This window comes from Acanthochromis polyacanthus, chromosome 21 (assembly GCF_021347895.1).
Source record: "Acanthochromis polyacanthus isolate Apoly-LR-REF ecotype Palm Island chromosome 21, KAUST_Apoly_ChrSc, whole genome shotgun sequence".
NCBI lineage: Eukaryota > Metazoa > Chordata > Actinopteri > Pomacentridae > Acanthochromis > Acanthochromis polyacanthus.
In genome coordinates, this window is record NC_067133.1 from 9,861,270 (window position 1) to 9,868,572 (window position 7,303).

Here is a 7,303-nt window from a genome sequence, read left to right on the forward strand (position 1 = left end):
GCTTGATGTTCGGATCCTGCTCTCATCTCGTTGCTGTTTGTTCGCCCTCCTCCCCCTCCCCCCCCCCCCCCCCCCTCCATATCTGGCTGTGCTGGCGCAGCAGGTTGAGGGAGGGGAACCATGAGAGAACGCAGCATTAACAAGCGAAATTAAAAACCCATTCACTCTCCTCAGTCATCCATTTGGAGCTCGGCCAAAGGAGAAGCAGCTGTTGGTCTGGCAATGGAGGAGAGAGACGGTGACAGAGTGGGAAAACGAGAAGAAGAAGGTGAATTTAGAAAAAAAAAGAGAGAAGATTTTATAAAGAGGAGGATCTGTGAGCTCTTTTCTCCAAAAAAAAAACTTATTCTGCACTCAAAACTGCAAAGTCGCAACTGTTTAAATGCTTCTAGTCCAAAATATCATGAGTGAATATCATAAACGCTCAGCACATTTAATTCTCATTTAGAAAACAGCTTCACCTTGATTAAGACTCGGGATACAACAAAAGACACTTTAATGACAGTAACTAAAGCGAGTTAATGCGATATTTACCTGCAGGTGTTGGTTTTATGTCTTTCTGCATAATTTGTCCTCTTCGTATCATGTCAAGCATGTAAGTGTCGTTCATTGTCAATTCGTAGGAAGAAAATGAAAAAGCTTTATTAAAGGGTTACTTCACAGAAATTACAAATAAACTGCAAATGGTTTCATTTTATCTATATATTTAGAGGTGTTCTGAGATATGTATCGTCTTCATACTGTCACTTAAATACTCAGGGTTGGTGATATGATGCGTGAAGGTCTTCTTTCATGTTGTATGTCTTTCAGTATCAGCATATTATGATGTGTTAGGCTTTGTGGTATTCAACTGAGAACAGTTTCAAGGCAAATATTTTGGCTAATTCAGTAAATGAAATATTAATGTAACTCATCTCTTGTGAAAAAAAAACTAAAACATTTACAGAACTGTAAAAACTGTGAAATATTAGTGAAATAATTCCATTTTTAGTTGATAAAAATACATTAACACAGTCTAATTTTATGTTCACATACTTGATTAAACATACATTCCTGATGTGGATATAATATTCGCATGTGACCTGTTTTTCTTTACAGTTGACATCTAAGTTTTTGCTCAATTTTATCTGTAATTTTTAAAAGAAATGGTAAAAATCTGCAAAATCACAGTTGTAAAAAATATTTACAATTTTTCAATTCTTAATGTACAAAAATTTTCTTAATAAAATAATTGGCAATAAAAAAGAATGGTAATTGCCTGTAAAGTAACAATATTTTGCAGATTGAAATACAGTAAAGAAAAAGAACAAAAAAAGAACAAATTACGAACAATAAAAATACACATTTTTCATGCGGATGACATTTACATTATTGGCCTATTAATACTTTTTTCTTTAATTTTACTTGTGATATCTCTAAATATCTGTAAAATAATACCATGCTAATTTACAGATGGTAAAAAGTCGTGTAATTTTATGGTCGAACATTGTCAAAGAATGAAGAAAAGCACTCAGACAGCACATCTCCGTCAAGGCTGCTCAGTCGTTGTATGATTTCCGACAGTTCAGTCCCGATAAATTCACAATGGTGGATTTGTTGTAGGATCACAATCATTGCAGTGACGCTGTGCTGCTACCTCGCAATGATACAGAAATCTTTAACGAATCCGTGGATCCAGACTATAAACCGCATCACTGCCAAAATCTAATCAATTGGTCCTTGTGTCATTTCTGATCATCCCTGAAAATTTCATCCAAATCTATTGATCCATTTTTGAGTAATGTTGCACACAGACAGACTAACAGACACATAAACGTACGCCGATCATCACAAAACTCCCCCACGTTCCTTGGTGGAAAGAAATTTAGAGTTTTGGCTTGTTCACTTACAGTTAACATGCAAAACGTTACTTTTTGTGTCATTGTACCAGCTGTTTTTTTTTATTTCACAAATATATTGATATTTATGTTTATTCAATTTTTTGCTGATTGAAATAGAGTAAAAAAATAGAGTAATCAGGCAGTCAAACGTTACAAAAGCAGAAACCTCTTTTAGTATTTTTAATGTATTTTTAATGTTTACATGTAAATTAATACTTTTTCCTTTGATTTTGCCAGATATTGTCTGCAAATCTGTAAAATAGCAGCACATTTTTCAATTACAGCTAAAAACACAATTTTTTACAGTGCAGGCTACATTAAAATGCACAGAGGAGAATAGAGAATAGAATATGTGTTTGGTAAGAGCTTCTACTGAAGATATGGTCTCTGAGAGAGTTCTGTGAAGCCTCCAGAGTGAGAAACGTGAGATTGGGGTGAGCTGTCGCTGCTTTCTGACTCTCCTCTGAAGGTATCTCTGCTAATATTGTGCTTTAAAGTGGCCACAGAGCTCTTGTGCCGCTTCATTTTCCAACCGAGACGACGCTGCAGCTCTGAGGGCTCTCGGCCAGGATTGCTTCTGGTGTGACATCCCTCCATACAACTGTTGTCAGCCAGTCGATATAATAATGATCTCTTTGACGTGATGCAGCAGCGAGGAGGCCTCCACCCATCTGGAATCATGCCATTGATTTTCACTTTTTGCGGCCATGAAAACAACAACCCCTCGTGTGCTGCTGCTGCCACCTCCACCTCCTTTGGAGAGAAAAAAAGGGGGGGATCAAATTCCTTAATCTTTGTCCAAATCAAAGGCAGCACACTTCAAAGTGACTGGATCAGCAGAGAGGCACACAGCAGAAGGGAGGCAGGAGAGAGGGCTGGAAAAAAACCTCACTTTGCTGTCCAAACTCATTTTAAGTCCCGTCTTTCTTCCTCCTCCCCGGGTTTGTGGCTCGGTTTGTGTTTGTGGTGATGGACAGCGGTGAAAGAGGGAAGTGTGGGCTCCGGGAGGATGGATGGCGCTCGGCGTTGGGGGGGATGCAGGCCGGGTGTGGAGCACTTATCTCCTCGCTGCAGATGAGGACAAGTCTTCGCCCGCGGGATGCTGCTCTTTCTCAGGCCAAGGACAGCAGCCGGGCGCTGGAGAAGGGATTACGGTTCCCACTCTGAGCCTCTGGGATCTCGGCTCGCTTGTCTTGTTTGTTGGCCATTTTTCAGGTGTGTAATTAGCAGCCCTAATTGGCCCTAATTAGGCCTCTCACAGTGTGCAGTAATGCTCAGGACCCTTTTATGTACAGATGATAAATCGATAAGGGAGCCGAGATTCGCAGAACGAGGCAGAGACAGAATGATAAAATTTTAAGATTATTGATTTTCTCTTTTCTGTTCCTGTTTTCTCCCCCTGAGACGCCATTTGTTGGACTATTTTAGGGCTCCTGCTCTGACACTAACATCTTTCATTGCACTGTAAAAGAATATCAGTGTTTCCAGTGTTTTTACTTATAGTGCTACAGCTGTAAATGACTTAAAGTTAATGACACTATAAAAAGATGAAGGCTTTTTGAATAGTTTATAACTGTTTTTTGTCCATTTATTTGTTTTTATGACAATGTACAGTTACAGATTTTCACAGTTTTGGTCAATCATGGATAAAAACTAATAAAATGACAGAAAAAAATCAAATTTTTACATAAACTGGAACAAACCCTGATTGAAGTTCACATTAAAAGTTTTTGTATTACTTTTATTTATTTCTTTACAAATATTAATTTGTTCTTTTACAATTTTTACCTATAAAAATACTCATTTTTTACTGAGAAAAAAAGCTATTTTACAGGCATTTGCAGTTAGTTGAAAAAATATTCATCTAATAATTCTAATAAAGACAAATATTTTTATATAATTATGTACATTAAGATTGAAAAGCAGTAAAATAAAATGTAATTATTGTTTTACGGATATTTCTTTAACACATTCAGTTCACACAAAAATATATATTTTTAATATTATTATTTTATATACATTTTTTCACAATGTTTAACTATAAGTTACTCTATTTTACTGTGAGGAAAAAATATTGTTATTTTACAGACACTTGCATGAAGAAAATATTCATCTAATAATTCTTATAAATAATAATAACTATGTAGATTAAGATTGAAAAGCAGTAAAAACAATAATTTAATTGTTGTTTTACACAGCTTTACTGTTTGGTTACAGAGCAGCAAAATGGCTGAAAAAAGTACAAATTTTCACATAAAAAAATGTTTTTAAATGCCCAAACTGTACATAAGGTTCACATGAAACGTCTTTTTAAAAAAAAAAAAAAAAAAAAACATCCTCATGAATAATCTACACTTCTACAAATAGTACTCTGTGCTTTTACAACCATAGACATAAATGTATTGGTTGCATTTAAATCCGCATTATCTTTGAAAGATGTTTGGCATTATTTGGAAGAAAAATGGTAAATATTTAGTTTTATAGATTTTCTGTGTTTTGTTAAATTACAGATAACTTATAGTAAAATCACAGAAAAAAATAAATTAATTGAATTACAGAGCCTGTCCTCAAACCAAAAACGACCACATAGGTCGTCTGTACACGCCCGTATTACGACCCAGTGTTACGTTTTGACTATGCGACCTCTGGCGGTTGAGTAAATATCGACACTCTGGAGTCGCAGTTGAAACGTCATCATGAACAAACTTTTATCTAACACTATCCCTGTCCCTATCCCTAACCCTAACCTTAACCATAACCCTAAAAACGTGTTGGGAAAGTGAGAAAAAAGCTGTTTTGCGACGGAAAAGCCGTTTCGCGAATTAAATCCCGTAATGCGTTCGTTTTCCCCGTAGGGGCGCAAACGTTCATACGACCGCATAGGTCGTATTCCGGTGCACGGTGCAAACGACCGATGCGGTCGTATGAATTGGAGGACTTGTTGGAATTACATGTTGATGGTAAAAGAGAAGAGGCTGAAACTGTAAATTATGTCTAGAAAGCTGCAGCAGCTTTCAGCAATCACACCTGCAATCTGTGGACGAATTTAATGTGTGATTGCATGCATTGTAGTTACTCACACAAGAATTTTCTTTGTGAATAATCTTATCTTATCTGGCTAAATCAAGTCATTACTCTAAACAGAGTTTCATGAACTGTTACCATACATTCACTTTACACTATCAGTTTTTACAGTAGCCTCCTCATAATGGCCATTCTTGTTTTTTGGCTCCAATAAAAGCATCGGATTTTACAGTAATTGACTGTATTTCGGAAACCCAGTACACTACTGTTAGACTTTGTCTGTATTTTATCATTCCTTTATTACAGCTTGTCGCTAAAACCCCAGAATGACGTTCAGTAAAACAGCAGAGACAGGATCACTCCACCAGGTGCCCACTCCTCCACCTGCCTGATGATAATTCCTCACTGTAAACAACAAAAGGCAGCATTATCGCCCGCTAACCAGGGACGGGATTAGACAAGTCCTCATTTGCATGGATTTCTACCCCAAAATAATAATAATAAGGATCCACAAATAAGGAAGAAATAGAGACAAAAGGTGAAGTTAATTTATGGAAAGCTACGGCTGCTCGGCTGCTTTGATGCTTAATCCGCTATTAACCCCCACAACATTAAGCGCACACGTACACGAACATGCATGTGAGCAGATGAAACCTGGAGGAGCTGAGTCAGGGGAACCAGGTACTGGAGGCGATATTAGCCCTCTGGGAAATAAAGATAGGCCGAGGGTACAGGAGGAGCCAGACGAGCAACAGCACAAGCCTGCTCGTGTTTACCCTCACCGGTTTCCAGGGCAATGGCGGGAGGATCTGCCTTCCTGCACAGGCACTTAGAGGCGAAATTTTCGGCCTTGAGGATGTGTTGACGGGGGAACTGTTCCACTGCTGGGAGGCTTTTTCTCTCTGTGCGGCAGATCTCTCAGCGTATATGTTTTTGTTTTAAAATGAGCTTCCCTGCGAGAGAAAATTCAAGCTTATTGACCCGGCTTTGAGGCGGGATATGAATGTCACATCTCAGTAAGCACGAGGAGATTTCTGTAGGTGCTGCGAGTCCATTCCCGGTCCTTGAAATAAAGTTAAAATGAGAGGCGTAATTGTGTCTTTCTGCGGATGAGAGCGTGTGTGGTTTGCCGCTGAGTGATTTCCTCTGTGAAGCAGTCAGGATATGCAGAGATGAGCTCCATTGTTGGCATAAATTGCTCGGCCCATGCATGCAGCCTCTCCACCGGGCATCCACCCCCCTCCCCTCGACGCTGATCGATCTAATCCTCGGCTATAATGAGTTTCTCCGTCTGAGTGTGTGTGGAGTGGGCCGGGCCGTGGGTAAGCAGGAGAAGGTGAAGAAATGAGGGATACTGCTGCTGCTGTTGCTGGTGATTAAGGAAGAAGCAGCCAAAGTATCTATTCGGGTGTAAAGTTATGATGTGATGATGGCTTACAGGTGAGCTGTTCTCGAAATGCACAACGGAAGTAGCAGCCTCTGTTGAATCGATAACAATTACTGAATAACTTATGTTCTGCTTTTGTATCTCTAAATAAGTCAGTGAGTTTATCAAATAACTAACAGCAATCTCAGCTTCCCAAAACGAGCATCATAAATATGGACCGCTGCAGAGGAACTGAGTGTACATTTAGCGAGCTCACGGCAGTTTTCGGTTGATCAATCCATCTATTATCTAGACCTCTTACACAAAAAGACAGACAACCATTCATGCGTAACTTTCACACTTAGGAGCATTTTAAAAACACCAATTAACCTGCATGTCTGTAGGAAGAAGAAAACCCACGCAGGCATTGGAAAAACACGACCTCCTCATTAGCTAGATGAATAATTGAAATATTCTCAGCTATAAATATACTGAAAATGACCAGAGTTTAAAGGTTGTATCATGCAGAATTTGCTGGCATTACTTTAAAGATGCATTAATATTCACTAATATCTTTTTTTATTTACATAAATTCTTTCAAAAATGTAAATACCAGCACAAGTTTGCACCGTGTTTCTTCTGCCGGAATGATTTGCATGCTCTGCACATTCTTTTAAACAATAGTGTTCTTATTTTTCCATTTTCTAACATTTGGTAGCAACTGAATACCTTGAATTTCCCCAAAGGGATAAATAAAGCATCTATCTATCTATCTATCTATATTTGTTAACGTGGTTTCTTGTGGTGATAAAAGACATATTCTGAAGCCATTTGAGCTGCTAAGTGACTTTCAGCTCAATGTTTTGGTTCACTGTTACACCTTTTGACTGCAGAAAACAACAGTTTTTAGTCTTAAAACCTACTTTACACTGCATGCAAAGCACAAAAGTAGTGTCAGAGGGGTGTATTATGAAACAAATCAGACAAAGCCAGACTTTCTTTTTGTTAGCTGGCTTAATAAAACCTAGTCTGA